Below are 18,150 nucleotides of genomic sequence, written 5' to 3'. Positions count from 1 at the left end.
AGCACTTTTCTACTTAGCATTGCTACTCTGGTTATCTATTTTATTCGATTTTTTGGTTGTTTTATTTGTGTAGGTAGTGGACGTTTTTTTTTTGTTATTCTACGAAGCAGAATGGCTTGTTCTGCAAGCAGAACGGCCTGTTCTGCAAGCAGAATGGCCTGTTCTCCAAGCAGAACGGGCCGTTCTGCCTGCGTTCTTAAGTTTTTTTTTTTTGTTTTTTTACGACTTTTTTACGTCGGGTTTCGTAATTTCCGACGTAAATTTACGTCGGATTTGAAGCCCCGACGTAAAATTTACGTCTCCCGCTTCTACGTCGGTACGTTTTCTGACGTAAAAAGCCTAAAATATCCGACGTAGTACACCTCTTTTGTACTAGTGAACACTTGTACACGTTATCTAAATCTGCAGCAGTGGATAGCAACTTAATAAATGCTTGAAGATTTATCTTCAGGTAAATATTCTCTTACGCACTTCCTTACGTAATCAAAGTAAAAATCACCCCCTATAAATAGTAACATCCGTTTGAACAAACAGCAAGAGAAGAGAACCCCTTATAAATAGTAACATCCGTTTGAACAAACAGCAAGAGAAGAGAACGTAAAAAAAATAGAAGGAGAAAGTAATAGTACGTGCAAAAGGAAGAGAAAACCGTAGCGTAAGATAATAAAATTCTGATAAGTGTGCATTTCAAGGTAAGGGGGGGGAGAACCTTGTTTCTTTAAAATTTTATTACTATTATGTTATTTATTTATGTTATTTTCTTCATACATTTATCTAGTGAGATGCCCCTAACCTCATTTATTTGCTTATTTTATGCTTATTATTATTCATAATAATTATTAATATGTTCATATTGTTTATTTATTCTGTAATAATTATCATTATTATTGGTGCTCTTAATATATTTTAATTACGTATATGTTATTTAATTAAAGATTAAATAGTGATAAATTCTCAAATTTATTTAGCGTTATTATTTTTAAATTGATTATAATATAATGTTGTTAAAATATATTTGACTCGTTTTAAAAATAAATATTGCTCTATGGCCATAGAAGATAAAGTTTGAATTATTAATAGCTGGAAGTTTGACCTTGGAGATTTAAATGAGTAATCATTCATGGTAAAATATTTTGTTGACATTTGGTTGGTACTACAATAATGCTCATTTATCCTGACTAGTCACTATTAAAATGATTCAAATTTTATTATTTAATTTTTATGTTATTACATATAATCTTGTTCTTTGTTTAATTAAAAATATTTATTTAATAAGTGTTCTCACTCCTTATTTATTGTTTTGGAAAAATTTAAATTAAATAAATATAGATGGATGTGCCAGCGATCCTTGCTCCTTTTCCTTCAATTATTTCTGCTGTATTTTCCGGGACTATGTGGAGTGTGGATGCGGTGGCAAACGCAGTCACCTTCAATGGAGTAGCAGTGTCAAGCTTTACTTTCTCCCCGAATCAAGAAATCCCTACCATAATCGATGGTCCTATAATAGTCACCTTCTTTTTACCACCTGCGAACCATGTGAACCCCATCGTGAATCTGTTCCAACCACCTATGTAATTATTATGGAAGTAGAAAAATAAACACTATGATGTGTAAATAAGCTTGAAATAGTCTGTATTATATAGGTAAGAAAAACAACTACGCGCGTTTTGTAAAATATTGTAATGATAAGTCCTTATGATATGATATAATGTATAATATTATTATCCATGTGTTCTTTTAGCTATATATATATATATATATATGTGTGTGTGTGTATTTATATATATTTATTATTGGGGTTAATATTAATACTATTAGGCATTATATTTTAATGGTATCAGAGCAACATTCCATGTGTAACTTGGGGAAATGTGCTAACCATGTTTCTAGTATAATAACTAATCTATAAATTTCATATGGCAGGAAGGAGAAATACAGAACTGACTGAGGCTGTGCTGGATATTAGAGACATGGCTGCCGCCTTGTTAAGGAATCAACAACCGGAAAGAGTGGGGGAGTCACAGGGACTAATAGAATTTAGAAACAATAAACCTTCCCAATTCGATGGAGGATATAATCCTGAAAAGGCTGAATTATGGATTAAAGAAATAGAAAAAATATTTCGAGCTATGAACTGTCCCGATAACCAAAAAGTAAACTATGCAGTATTTATGTTAGTAGGAGAAGCAGAATATTGGTGGGATAGTACCAGGAGATTATTAGAAGGAGGGGGAATAATCATTACATGGGAAGTATTTAGAGCCAAATTTTTTGAAAAATATTTTCCTAATGATGTTAGAAGGGCTAAAGAAATAGAATATATGCAGTTAAAACAAGGAAACATGACGGTGGGAGAATATGCTTCTAAGTTTGAGGAATTGGGAAAATACTCTACTTTCTTTTATCACCCTGATGAGAGAATGAAGTGTATTAAATTTGAAGATGGACTTAGGCCAGAATTAAGAAAGGCAGTAGGAATATTAGAAATCTCTGATTTTCCCACATTAATACACAAGTGTCGATTTCTGGAAGGTTTTCATAATAAGGATAATAGACCAAAATCCTTTGGCCCTCAGTTTAATAAGAAAAGGAATAATGAAGGAAAACCTTATGATCGACCATAATGGAAACCCCAATCTTCTCAATTTGCAGGAAATTCCAGTAGACCCATGAATAATCTAGCTAAGTGTCTTAAGTGTGGACAGGGTCATTATACTAAAGACTGTCATCTCAAAGGACCTGTTTGTTTCAAGTGTGGAAAGCCTGGCCATGTGTTTTCTGAGTGTGGACAACCAAAGGCGCACGCGAATGCTTCTGGACCCAAGCCGAGACCTCCTACAACTGGAAGAGTTTATACCATGACCGGAACTGAAGCTGCTCAAAACAACGATCTAATACAAGGTAAATGTTTCATTAAAGGCAAAACTTTAAATGTACTGTATGATTCAGGCGCAACTCATTCTTTTATCTCCAATGATTGTGTTCAACACCTCCAATTACCAATTTCTTCTTTAGAAAATAATATAATTGTTTCAACCCCTACAAACAAATCTGTAATTGCCAACAAAGTTTGTTCAGACTGTCCTATTTTTATTGGTGATAAAAAATTTCTTGTAAATTTGATCTGCGTACCTTTATCACAATTAGATGTGATTTTAGGTATGGACTGGTTATCTTCCAACCATGTTCTTCTCAATTGTGCAGAAAAGTCTATCATATTTTCTGATTCTAAGGACCTATCGAATTCATTATCCAATCCAATAAACAAAATTTCTTGGGGTAAAGTTCAAGGATATTTAATCTTATCTTCTATGGAAGCTAAAGAGGAAGTCAACTTGAAAAACATAGCCGTTGTTCAAAATTTTCCTGAAGTTTTTCCTAATGATATTCCTGGTTTACCACCTGATAGAGAGATTGAATTTTCGATTGATTTAGTACCTGGAACTGGACCAATTTCAATGGCACCTTATAGGATGTCACCTTCTGAATTAGCGGAGTTGAAGAAAAAATTAGAAGAGTTACTTGAAAAACAATTCATACGCCCTAGTGTATCACCTTGGGGGGCTCCTGTTTTGTTAGTTAAAAAGAAAGATGGAAGCTTTAGGCTGTGTGTGGACTATCGGCAATTAAATAAGTTTACCATAAAGAATAAACACCCTCTTCCTAGGATAGATGATTTGATGGATCAATTGAGAGGAGCCACTGTGTTTTCTAAGATAGATCTAAGATCAGGATACCATCAAATCAAAGTGAAAGTAGAAGACATACAGAAAACTGCATTTAGAACAAGGTATGGTCATTATGAATATCAAGTGATGCCTTTTGGAGTAACCAATGCACCTGCAGTGTTCATGGATTATATGAATAGGATTTTTCATCCGTATTTAGACCATTTTGTGGTGGTCTTTATAGATGATATCCTCATATATTCTCGAACTCATGAAGAGCATGAAAAACACCTTCAAACTGTTCTCCAAATCCTGAAAGATAAACAACTGTATGCCAAACTTTCTAAGTGTGAATTTTGGTTAAAGGAGGTTAAGTTTTTAGGACATGTGATTTCCAAAGACGGAATGTCTGTGGATCCGTCTAAAGTAGAAGCAGTTCTATTATGGGAACCTCCAAAGACGATAACAGAAATCCGTAGTTTTTTGGGTTTGGCAGGATATTACAGGAGATTCATTGAGGGATTTTCTAAAATAGCTATGCCTTTAACTCAACTCACCAAGAAAGGGCAACCCTTTGAGTGGACAGAGAAATGTGAGAATAGTTTTCAAGAGCTTAAGAAAAGATTAATCACTGCACCAGTTTTAGCCTTACCCAATCCTAATGGACAATTTGTCATATTTTGTGATGCCTCAAAAATGGGATTAGGGTGTGTTCTTATGCAAGATAGAAGGGTAGTAGCATATGCTTCTAGACAATTGAGATCTCATGAAAAGAATTACCCAACTCATGATCTAGAACTAGCTGCCATTGTTTTTGCACTCAAGATATGGAGACATTATGTGTATGGTGGTAAGTTTGATGTTTTTAGTGATCATAAGAGTTTAAAATATTTATTTAATCAAAAGGAACTGAATATGAGACAAAGAAGGTGGATGAAATTTTTGAAAGATTATGATTTTGAATTACATTACCATCCAGGGAAAGCCAATGTTGTGGCTGATGCACTGAGTAGAAAATCTTTACATATCTCTTCATTAATGATTCATGAGATGAATTTGATAGAAAAATTTAGGAATATGAATTTATCAACTACAGTAAGTCAGGATAGAATACAATTGCATGCGGTTCAAATTACTAGTGACTTACATGGACAAATTGGAAAGGCTCAGGTAGTTGATAAATTTATTCAAAAGAAAAAGAGATTGTTGGGTAAAAAGGATGGTGAGAAGTTTAATATAGATCAAAGAGAAATTTTGAGATTTAATGATAGGATATGTGTGCCTAATGATTCTGAAATTAAGAAAATAATTTTAGATGAGGCACATAAGAGCAAGTTGAGTATACACCCTGGGGCAACAAAAATGTATCAAGATCTCAAGAGAATATTTTGGTGGCCTAAAATGAAAAAGGAAATAGCACAATATGTGGCTACATGCTTGATTTGTCAAAAGGCCAAAATAGAACACCAAAAGCCAACAGGAATGTTACAACCCTTAGATATACCTGAATGGAAATGGGACAGTATAGCAATGGATTTTGTAGTTGGTTTACCACGAACAATTCATAAGTTTGATTCCATATGGGTTATCGTGGATAGACTAACAAAATCTGCTCATTTCTTACCCATTAACATTAGGTATTCACTAGAGAAATTGAATGAACTGTACATAAGGGAAATTGTACGATTGCATGGTATACCATCTAGTATCATATCTGACAGAGATCCTAGGTTTACTTCAAAATTTTGGGGAAGTTTACATCAAGCATTAGGAACTAAGCTTCGCCTTAGCTCTGCATATCATCCTCAAACAGACGGACAATCAGAAAGGACCATTCAATCCTTAGAAGATTTATTGAGAGCTTGTGTGCTAGAGGATTTTGGTAGTTGGGATCAATATCTGCCTCTGATTGAATTCACTTATAATAACAGTTTTCATTCTAGCATAGGTATGGCACCCTATGAAGCCCTATATGGGAGAAGGTTTAGAACTCCTTTGTGTTGGTTTGAGACAGGAGAAAATTTAATCTTAGTCCTGAGTTGGTGCAACAAACCACGGAAAAGATCAAAATGATTCAGGAAAAATTGAGAACGACTCAAAGCAGGCAGAAAAGTTATGCTGATAAAAGAAGACGATCTCTTGAATTCCAGGAAGGTGATCATGTATTTTTGAAAGTTACACCAACAACTGGTATTGGTAGGGTAATGAAATCAAAGAAACTCACACCTCGATTTATTGGTCCTTATCAAATCCTCAGAAAAATAGGTCCTGTTGCTTACCAAATTTCTCTACCTCCTTTTCTTTCTAATCTTCACAATGTTTTTCATGTGTCTCAATTAAGAAAATATATTTCTGATCCATCTCATGTAATAATGCCTGATACAGTACAGTTAAAGGATAACCTTACATTTGAAACAATGCCTATACAGATCACAGACAGGAGGATCAAGCAGTTGAGAGGCAAACAGATTTCACTGGTAAAGGTCATCTGGAATGATGTTACTGGAGATGCTACGTGGGAATTGGAAGAGAAAATCAGGGAAGACTATCCTTATTTATTTCTAAGCAATAAAAATTTCGAGGACGAAATTTCTGTAAGGAGGGAAGAATTGTAATATTCTAGATTTGTAATACAGCATTATTAATATTATGTATATATATATATATATTCTTAAAATAATACTTCTTTTAAATTTCAATTACCTTATTTAAAAATAAATAAAATTGGTTATATTATTATTTTTAGAAATAGTTATAATTCATATATTTTTTTTAGAATAATATTTTAATCATTAAATATATATATATATATATATATATATATATGATATTATAGATATTTATAATATTATAATAACATAACAAATTATTTAATATAAATTACATGTTTATTTAATAAATAATTATGTGAAAGTGGGAGAGAGGAATGAAACGTGTACTGTGAACCTTATTACGTATGTGAGTATTATATAAGTGAGTGATGAGTGAAGTAAAATGGCTTACGTAGGTGCAATGGATTTACGCAGTTACGTGGCAGCAGATATATACATGTGCAGTGGATTTATATATATGCAGTGAATTGAAGAAGCCCAAGTGCTTACGTGGTATGCCTTTATCAAATATTCCTTTGCAACACTTGTACACGTTATCTAAATCTGCAGCAGTGGATAGCAACTTAATAAATGCTTGAAGATTTATCTTCAGGTAAATATTCTCTTACGCACTTCCTTACGTAATCAAAGTAAAAATCACCCCCTATAAATAGTAACATCCGTTTGAACAGACAGCAAGAGAAGAGAACCCCTTATAAATAGTAACATCCGTTTGAACAAACAGCAAGAGAAGAGAACGTAAAAAAAATAGAAGGAGAAAGTAATAGTACGTGCAAAAGGAAGAGAAAACCGCAGCGTAAGATAATAAAATTCTGATAAGTGTGCATTTCAAGGTAAGGGGGAGGAGAACCTTGTTTCTTTAAAATTTTATTTACTATTATGTTATTTATTTATGTTATTTTCTTCATACATTTATCTAGTGAGGTGCCCCTAACCTCATTTATTTGCTTATTTTATGCTTATTATTATTCATAATAATTATTAATATGTTCATATTGTTTATTTATTCTGTAATAATTATCATTATTATTGGTGCTCTTAATATATTTTAATTACGTATATGTTATTTAATTAAAGATTAAATAATGATAAATTCTCAAATTTATTTAGCGTTATTATTTTTAAATTGATTATAATATAATGTTGTTAAAATATATTTGACTCGTTTTAAAAATAAATATTGCTCTATGGCCATAGAAGATAAAGTTTGAATTATTTATAGCTGGAGGTTTGACCTTGGGGATTTAAATGAGTAATTATTCATGGTAAAATATTTTGTTGACATTTGGTTGGTACTACAATAATGCTCATTTATCATGACTAGTCACTATTAAAATGATTCAAATTTTATTATTTAATTTTTATGTTATTACATATAATCTTGTTCTTTGTTTAATTAAAAATATTTATTTAATAAGTGTTCTCACTCCTTATTTCTTGTTTTGGAAAAATTTAAATTAAATAAATATAGATGGATGTGCCAGCGATCCTTGCTCCTTTTCCTTCAATTATTTCTGATGTATTTTCCGGGACTATGTGGAGTGTGGATGCGGTGGCAAACGCAGTCACCTTCAATGGAGTAGCAGTGTCAAGCTTTACTTTCTCCCCGAATCAAGAAATCCCTACCGTAATCGATGGTCCTATAATAGTCACCTTCTTTTTACCACCTGCGAACCATGTGAACCCCATCGTGAATCTATTCCAACCACCTATGTAATTATTATGGAAGTAGAAAAATAAACACTATGATGTGTAAATAAGCTTGAAATAGTCTGTATTATATAGGTAAGAAAAACAACTACGCGCGTTTTGTAAAATATTGTAATGACAAGTACTTATGATATGATATAATGTATAATATTATTATCCATGTGTTCTTTTAGCTATATATATATGTGTGTGTATTTATATATATTTATTATTGGGGTTAATATTAATACTATTAGGCGTTATAGATTAGATGTTCCTATTGATGATGACCAGGAGGAGCATGAAATGTCTCATGATGAGAATATTGATGATGCACCTGAACCACATCAAGTTCAACTTAGGAGGTCTAATAGACAGAGACAACCTTCAACAAGGTATTCTTCTAATGAGTATGTGACCTTGACTGATGGTGGAGAACCTGAATGTTTTGAAGAGGCTTTGGAAAGTGAAGAAAAGCAACAGTGGTTAGATGCAATGCAAGATGAGATGAAATCCTTGCATGATAATCACACTTATGACTTGGTGAAATTGTCTAAGGGTAAGAGGGCCTTAGAAAACAGGTGGATTTTTAGGGTGAAGCAAGAAAGTAATTATACATCTCCAAGGTACAAAGTCAGATTAGTGGTGAAAGGCTTCAGACAGAGAAAGGGTGTTGATTTCAATGAGATATTCTCACCTGTGGTGAAGATGTCATCCATTAGAGCAGTTTTGAGTTTGGCAGCTACTCTTGATTTAGAGGTAGAGCAAATGGATGTGAAAACTGCTTTCCTTCATGGTGATTTGGAGGAAGAGATTTATATGAAACAACTTGATGGCTTTCAGGTTAAAGGAAAGGAAGACTGTGTATGTAGGCCGAGGAAAAGTCTATAAGGTCTAAAGCAAGCTCCAAGACAGTGGTATAAGAAGTTTGAGTCTTTTGTGTGAGCAAGGTTACAAGAAGACTACTTCTGATCATTGTGTCTTTGTTAAAAAGTTTTCTGATGATGACTTTATTATCTTGTTGTTGTATGTTGATGATATGCTTATTGTTGGGAAAGATGTTTCCAAGATTGACAGGTTAAAGAAGCAATTGGGCAAGTCATTTTCCATGAAAGACATGGGAGCTGCTAAACAGATTCTTGGTATAAGAATCGTTCGTGATAGAGAGAAAGAGAAGCTTTGGCTATCACAGGAACAATATATTAAAAGGGTGTTGCAGAGATTCCAGATGGAAAATGCTAAGGCTGTGAGCACTCCTCTTGCTACTCATTTTAAATTGAGTGTTAAACAGTCCTTCAAATGAAGTTGAGAAATTAGACATGGAGAGAGTTCCTTATGCATCTGCAGTGGGTAGTTTGATGTATGCAATGGTGTGTACTAGACCAGATATTGCACATGCTATTGGTACAGTCAGCAGATTTTTGTCAAACCCAAGTAGAGAGCATTGGAATGCTGTGAAATGGATTATGAGGTATCTTCATGGTACTGTTGATATGAACCTTTGTTTTGGTGGTGATAAGCCTACTTTGGTGGGTTACTCAGACTCAGATATGGCTGGAGATGTTGATTCCAGAAAGTCCACTTCGGGCTATTTGATTAAGTTTGCAGGAGGAGTTGTGGCTTGGCAATCAAGGTTGCAAAGGTGTGTAGCATTGTCCACTACAGAGGCGGAGTTCATTGCCATTACTGAAGCATGCAAGGAGTTGCTATGGTTGAAGAAATTATAGCAGGAGCTTGGTTTTGTGCAGGAAAAATATCCTTTATTTGTTGATAGTCAAAGTGCTATCCATCTTGGCAAGAATCCAACTTTCCATTCTAGGTCCAAACATATTGATGTAAGGTATCATTGGATACGTGATGCTTTGGATGCTAAGCTGTTGGAGTTGGCTAAAATTCATACTGATGATAATGGGGCTGATATGATGACTAAAGCATTGCCAAGAGGAAAATTTGAAGTTTGTTGTGAGATCACCGGTTTGGCGGTTATCTCCACATAGTTATGAGGGAGAGATTTGTTGGGTATTGGGCTCCCTTCCTATGTGGAGAAAAGGCCCAAAAATTGAGAAGCTCACTTGATGTCTCACTTAATTAAGTGGAGAGAGGGTCTGAAGCACAATAGTGAGAAAGAGGAAAAGTCAGAAGTCACTTAGAGTACTAGCACTTTGAGAGAGAGGAAGAGAGAAAGTCATTTTCGTTTTTACACAGGGCTGCGACGGTAAAATTGATATTTCAGATTCGTTCACCATTGGATCGGGCTGAAAATTGGACAGCAGGTTCGTAACATCCAGTTCTTCATTCTAACCGGTTGGATCGTTGAAATGAGGTCTGAGTAGGGAGATATTCAGTTTGCACTGTAGCTTTGTATTTGGAGTTTTTTTCATCTTCTTTGTTCTCTATTTGTAAGTTTTATTGCTTTGTTGTTTGGCCGGGTGTTAGCACTATTTTGTGCAGTTGATTGAGACTCTTTTGTACTCTTTGTTGATCATAGTGGAGCTATTTCTTTGGTCTAGACGACTCGTGGTTTTTACCCTTACTTTGAAGGGTTTTCCACGTTAAAAATCCTTGTGTCTCTGTGTGTGATTTTTGGTGATTTATTATTGTTGTTCATTGATTGTTGTTCTTCACATATTCTTGCTAGTTTGGGAAATTTATTTCCATTGCGATAACTGTTTGAGTTTGCTCTGTATTGTTATTGTGTTGTTGTTTCCCATCATAAACATGCTTCCAATGAGAAAAGGATATAATTGCTACATGTTATTAAGGGTCAAATTCTCGCTACATTGACAATGGTTAGTGGACAGGGAGAAAGAGTTATTTTAAAAAGAAAAAAATGGAAGTATCGTTGAAGGAGATATAAGAGTTGGAGGATAACACTAAGTGCATAAGACAACTGCAAGAATAAGACAACTGCAAGAGTTTCAAATTACTTGTGAGCATATAATGACATGACGTGCACTCTCCATATATAATTGTTGCAGCATATGTTAAATACTCAAATTGGTTATAATTGTCAATGGAAATTGATAAAGGTTTATGACATTTTTATCACTTGCATTGCACTATGGTTTGTCTTTTCTAGATAATAAATGCATTTTATAAATTATGTGTATATTTGTTTACAGAAATTTATTTAAGTTCTTGAAACAATAAAAATCTTAGTTTAAGTGACTTATCTACCTGACACGGAGAAGACTAGTAACAATAAAATAAATAGTATACAAATTTCCAATTTGACATGGTCTCAGTAATATATGGGGAAAAAAACTTATCCTTAGAAAGAATATGCTATCCACAATAATAATAATAAATAAATAAATAAATTCATCTTATCTTAGAGCATTTACAATGAGAGTTGCTTATAAGCAACTCCCAATCACTTTAAATGGGTCCTACTGTGCCACATCATTCATAAGCAACTCATACTATATTTTTATAATTTTTGCTCCAATGGAAATTGCTTATAAGCACTCCTACTTTTTACAACTTATACTACACTTTTTGACACCTCACACTACATTTTATAAAATTTGGTACAGTTAATAAGAGCTAAGCAACGTTGCTTGCTGAAGCTCCGTTGCTAAAAAATAAGCAACTTTCTATGTCAGCTAGGACTACTCCAATGAGAAGTACTTCTAAGCACCGGAGCTTATCTTTAAGGGACAGCATAAGCACCTCCCGTTGGAGGTGCTCTTAGAAAGAATGTGGTATCCATAATAATAATAATAAAAAGTTCATCTTATCCTTAGAAAGAATTGGTATCCATAATAATAATAAAAAAATGCTCACAAAAAAAATTACAAGACAAAAAAACGAAAAAAAAAATTGAAATAGATTGAAGTATATATATATATATATATATATATATATATATATATATATAAAACAGTGATTTAAGTGAGAATATTTATTAATATGAGAATATAAAAGTAATAATAACATCTCTTAAATTACAATAAATAATTTAGATTAAAAAATTATAAATAAAATTATTATGTACTGTCGTCATTGTTATATTCCATCACTTTCATTTACATTGTACTTCTGTCACATAATTACTACTTTTATTGTTGCCACCATAACTACGGATTTTGTTATCTCCATCATCTTTGTTGTCGTGTTATAAAAATCATATTATGAATTAAATTTTAATATTTTAAGAATAAATTATCAATAAATTAAAATAATTTTATGATAAAATAAAATTTATTTATCATAATCTAAAATATAATTTATATATTTAAAAATATCTACTTATTTACATTTTAAATATAATTTATATATTAAAGATAATATTTATTTATATAATTTATTTTAAATTTTAGTTATATATAATAAATATTTAACTTCAACTAAAATACTAATTTATAAAACCAAATTATTTTTAAAAAATATTTACAAAATTAAGCTATCGACTAAACAACTAGCTTATTTTGCATGTAACTTTTTTTCTAAAACAGCTGAAAGTTAAAAGAAATAACACTGATCATCCGTTCAGAACAATGGAAAGAAAATAGGAAGCAGGAATTTTTTAAAATTTAAATGAAAAGAAAATAAGAATAAAATTTTAATTTTATTTCTATAAAATTAACCTTTTTTTTATATGTGTATATTTTTCATAAACTAATAAAAAAATTCATCATCATTCATTTTGTTTTTTTTTTTTTATCCATCCAAACATTATAAATATGTGTTGATCTAGCTGATCTGGAGTTGATCTTCAATTCTTAAAATTTTGAGTATAAATCTTAGATTTAATAATAAATAAAAAAATACACTAGAATGAATAACCTAAAAGCAGTCAAAGCAAAATAGTTCAAGAGCAAGGCCAATAAAACTCTCACTCTATATTCCCTTCAAAAAACATTTTATATAATTTTTTTTCAAAGTTTTATAACTTAAAATTCTTTTTTTTTTTATATATTTTAAAAACTCACTTTAAAAGATCTTTTTTCTAAGAAAAACTATAAATTTAATTATTTTTTTCAAGATTTATCATTAAAATATATTTTTATTTTTGATTGAAAAATATCATTATTAATTTAAAAATTTTCGCTTTTAATTTAATAAAATGTTAAATCAACCATAAATTAAAATCTCGAAAGAGACTAGTCAAGACAAATTCAGAAAAGGAAAAAAAAAAACAGGACATAGGCAATAATAGAGATGGGAGAAAAGCCAAAAAAAGCATAGACAGTAGTAGGCAAGTGGCCATGTGAGAGGGTCCAGCGCAAGTTCTGACTTCTGTGGCTGACTCTTTTATGTAACAAGTGATGGCGTTCAGCTCTGTCTCTCACTCTGACTTTTTATTTTATTTTATTTTATTTTACAAAACTGGCCTTTTCCACATTTTAATATACGTAAATGGCGATTCCCAAAATTATATACCATATTTCTTCATTCAAGTGCCAATTTGGAGTTGAACAATCCGAATTCACACCTAAATTTTGATGTGCATATCTTATGTACTGTTCACAATTCTGCTTCTCTAAAATCGAATTCTAAATGGGAATTTTTTAAAATTTTAATTTTTATTTATATTTCAATTTTTAAAATATTAAAAATATTTTAAATATTTGTTATAGTATTTTAATGATAAGATTTAAAATAAATTATGTTATCCTCTTATAAAAAATAAGAGTGATACACAGGTTAAAATATACAATTTTACCTATTTAATTTAATATTGTTAATATAAATAACACACTATATTTTAAGATATGCAAGTATTATATTATAATTTTTTTTAATTATATTGTGATTTTTTACATAGATACACAAAAACAAAAATTAAATTTATCCGATTACACAATTTGACAATTTATCTTTCCAAAATACATGGAAAAACCGTGTTCAGAGTGTGAATTTGGCTAATTTTTTTTCACATATAAATAATTAAAAATAAAATTTGCTTATATATACAAACTCCCATTTTATTTACGCAAACACACATAAACATCATCCACTTCTATATTATTTTTAGTTTTAAAATAAATAATATATAGTTTTTAATTTGATATTGTTTTCAAATAAATATAAAACATATAATTTGATACTTTTTTACTTCTTTTAGATGAGACATTGGTTGATCTTGCACTACTAGAATTTATCTTATTGCAGGCGACTTTTTCTATAGAATTTTTTGTGAAAAATTTTGTAAGAAACTTTCCTACGAAAAAAATTCACTAGAAAGTTTCCTGCGAAAAAATTCGCAGGGAAGTTTTTTGCAAATTTTTTCACAAGAAATTTTGTAGGAAAATTTCTTACGAAAAAAATCAAAGAAATTACTACAAATTCTATTAATAATTCTTCAACTTACAAATGTTCGTAATGAATTCATCTTAAAAATTAAGAAATTTGCTTCTACGCCTCCACCATGTAATACATAACCATTTAAACTCTTAGATCGTAGATTATAAGTCCAATATTCAACCATACAAATCAACTTGTAAAGTAAATGTTGCCTCAACTTATATCTCTTTAATTGTTTTATTTTCAATCGACGTGGGACTTGAAATTTTCTTTAAATATTAATTAGATCATGTCTTTAGAAAAATGATTAATTCATTGTATTGAACAACAAAATTATATTATTATAAATTATTTTAACTCTTAAGATATTCAATACTCTAAAACGGTAGATTTTTATTAAATAATTTTATTTTAAAAATTATTATTAAATTAAAACACATCATCATTAATTTATATATTTAATTAAAATAAATATTTAATTTATTAAAATTTTAAATTAAAATTAATTTTTATGAAATATTTATAAGTAATTTAGTAAAATAATATTTTATTAAGTAAATATTTTTAATTTTAAAATTTTATAAATTATCAGTAAATTAAAACTCATTATCATTAATTTATCATATTTATAAAATTTTATATATTTAATTTAATTAAAATTAATTATAATGATATATTTATAAATAATTTAGTAAAATAATGTTTTCTTAATTAAAAATCTTTTAATTATTAAACTTATAAATTTGAACATTTTTTCTATTTTTCTGCATATTAATATTGGCCGGAAAACCCTCAAGAAAAGTTATTTGTGAAAATTTTCTACCATTTAATAAACATTACTTTCGAATTTATTTTTACAAGAAAATCTGATAGAAATAAAATAAAATTCTTACAACATTTTCTGCAAATTTTTATCATGGAAAAAAATTTCTATAATCGTTAAAATTGTAGCAAAATTTGCAAAAATTTCTTGTAGATTATTTTTCATAAAAATATGTAAGAAATATCTGTAAATTATTTTTTGCAAATAAATTTGTAAAACTATTATAGCAAGAAAATTTGCAAAAAAAAATTCTACGAATATTTTTTTGTAAGAAAATTCGTAGAAAAATGACACTTTTCTAATAGTGTTGATAGTTTTTATGTCAATGAATACAATGTGATACCTAAAATTGGTTAAATTAGTTAAGAAAATATTTTATTATTGATTAAAAATGATCTTCTTCTTTTTTTGGCTGAAATCGTATACTGAGTGACTTTTTAGCATAAAAATTTATATCATTTGAACTTGTTTTAAATAAGACATTAGTTAATCTTATAGTTTTCATGACAATGAATGCAATAGAATGACTAAAAATAGTTGAATCAGCTAAAAATACATTATTATAATTGGTCACAATTGGATTATTTTTTCTGGCTAAAATCACACTATTTTAACTTAGAGTGATTTTTATGCATATAATTTGATATAATTTTGACTTATTTCAAGCGAGACATTGATTCATCTTTGTTAATATTCATGTCAATGAATATTATGAAATGACTAGACTTAGTTATACAATATTATAATTAACTAAAATCACGATTTTAACTTTTCACGAGGTGACTTTTTAGTAAGGTCATAATATTAATATTAACATTGCATGACATAATTTATCATGCATGTTTAGTTCCTATAATATTATCTAGTTCAACATCAGGGTGACCTCTTAATTCGTATAGAGTTACGTCTCAATTAATGTTATTGTAATCATTTTTCTTTGTCGATGCAACCATGATGATTTTACTGCGGTCCTAATTATTAATATGTAATTGTAAATTAAAACTTGGTAGTGTAACGATTCGTTTAGGCGTCGCACAACAACAACACCACGTCGAATAGAGTATGCATATAAAAGAGAATATTTATATACATAAGTCTAGCCTGTGGCTCAACCAGTCATTATACAAAATTCAACAAAATAACTACACCAAGTAGCCTATCAACAACAAATTCAACTCCAGCTACCAGCTATAGTCCTGCTACTACACTCCATCCTATCCCTGCTCTGCTCCCATACATAGTATGATCATTGCAGTCCAACCCACATGGAAACAGGTAAGGGTAAGCTAGTGAAAAGAATTAGCATATAAATGAATTATAAACAGCTTCAACTTAACAGCACATCATCAATCTCAACAAATTTTTCATTACAACACATAACAACATACATCTACATCTCAACTTCACCACACACTACACACATACAACTTATGTCATTCAGCAAAATCAACATCTAACAGCTTATGCATCGTCACACATTTCAACTCGGAGATTTCCTACAACAAAGGTGAGCAGTTTAAGTGCTAGGTCCTACCAAACCGACAACAAAGAACCTTCACTAGTGGAAAAAAGACTTTTAAAATCAGTTATTTTCAACTTTTAAAATCAGTTCCGTAACCGATTTTAAAAGAGCAGATTTTAAAAGTTAGACTTTTAAAATTGGTTAAATAACCGATTTTAAAAGTTAACTTTTAAGATTGGTTGTTTTATAACCGATCTTAAAAGTCCTGGTCATGAAAAAAAATTAAACTGGAACGAGCCGTTCCAGTTTGTTAAAAAGACTACTTGAAGAACGGACACCAGAATGGCTCGTTCTCCTTTCAGTACGGGTTGTTCTCTTTGAAGAACAGGTCGTTCTACAAGGTGAACGGGCCGTTCTGCAAGGAGAACAGGCTATTCTGCAAGGAGCACGGGTCGTTCTCCTTGTAGAACGGTCCGTTCTCCCTACAGAACGGGCCGTTCCAGATTCGAAATTTTCCCAAAATGAACCTACAACGAAAATAGAGATAATAGAGAGCATCAGAAAACGAAAAGAGACACAAGAAGAGCATGAGAAGACGAAAACAAAAACGAAATTACCTTATTGAAGACTTTAGAAAATGAGAGCGTGAGAGAGTAAAAAAAGGAATAGAGGGAAAGATTAAAGAGAATGAGAATGGAGGGAAATATAAAAGGTTTCTGATGATACTTTTAAAATTGGTTATTTAAGAACCGATTTTGTATACAACATACAAAATCGATTCTGAAATAACCAATTTTAAAAGTAGCACTTTTAAAATCAGTTCTGAAATAACTGATTTTAAAAGTAGCACTTTTAAAATCGGTCATAAAATAACCGATCTTAAAAGTACTTTTAAGATCGGTTATTTTATGATCGATCTTAAAAGTTATGTCTGATACAAGTTTTAAGATCGGTTCTTTTGTAACATATCTTAAAAGTTGTGTCAGACATAACTTTTAAGATCGGTTATAAAATAACCGATCTTAAAAGTACTTTTAAGATCGGTTAAATGTTAACCGATCTTAAAAGTGTTCATATTATTTACAAAATTGCCACCGTGTCACTTTTAAGATCAGTTACCTTGTAACCGATCTTAAAACTCCGATTTTAAATTTAATTTTTGCACTAGTGCTTTTTGGTTTGCTAGGTAAACAACAATTTGGATATCAATCCACAATTTCACGATTTCTCAAACTTTGCCACTTAAACAAGGAAGTATGATACTATGTCAGGATAAAACAACTGGATTTTAGGCCTACCACGACATTAGCTAGCTTAATTAAGCCACCTATGGAATTAGCCTACCGACTATCCTCCAAATAATACAACCTTTCGATACTCAGTTAGGAACTAAGTTCCTGACTTCGTACTTTACTCGATTGGCCGCTTGTAATCGGTATAGCTCGACCTGGACCCTATACCGTGGTCGCTTTGTACACGTGTGCCTCGACCTTGCCCACACACGGGACCAACTAAGTACTTAGAGGAGAACAACACAATGATCACTCCAAGGGACAGCTTCCCAAGGAGGGTTTTCAATTCTAAGGGCACCATAGCTTCCTCAATCCACACAATGGGACGAGCATCTTCGAAAAACATCTCTTCTAG

The 18,150-nt window shown here is 30.8% G+C and overlaps 1 long non-coding RNA gene across 1 annotated transcript; it reads left to right on the top strand.

Annotated features, from left to right (window-relative positions):
* Window positions 1-6,732: 6,732 nt before the first annotated feature.
* Window positions 6,733-8,156, top strand: LOC145956896 (uncharacterized). The gene is made up of 2 exons (XR_014433259.1): window positions 6,733-7,113; window positions 7,752-8,156. It is a non-coding gene; the product is annotated as an uncharacterized LOC145956896 (long non-coding RNA).
* Window positions 8,157-18,150: the final 9,994 nt, after the last annotated feature.

This window comes from Cajanus cajan, chromosome 4, assembly GCF_000230855.2.
Source record: "Cajanus cajan strain Asha chromosome 4, NIPB_CcT2T_4, whole genome shotgun sequence".
NCBI lineage: Eukaryota > Viridiplantae > Streptophyta > Magnoliopsida > Fabales > Fabaceae > Cajanus > Cajanus cajan.
This window is presented reverse-complemented; position numbering and strand designations above follow the sequence as displayed.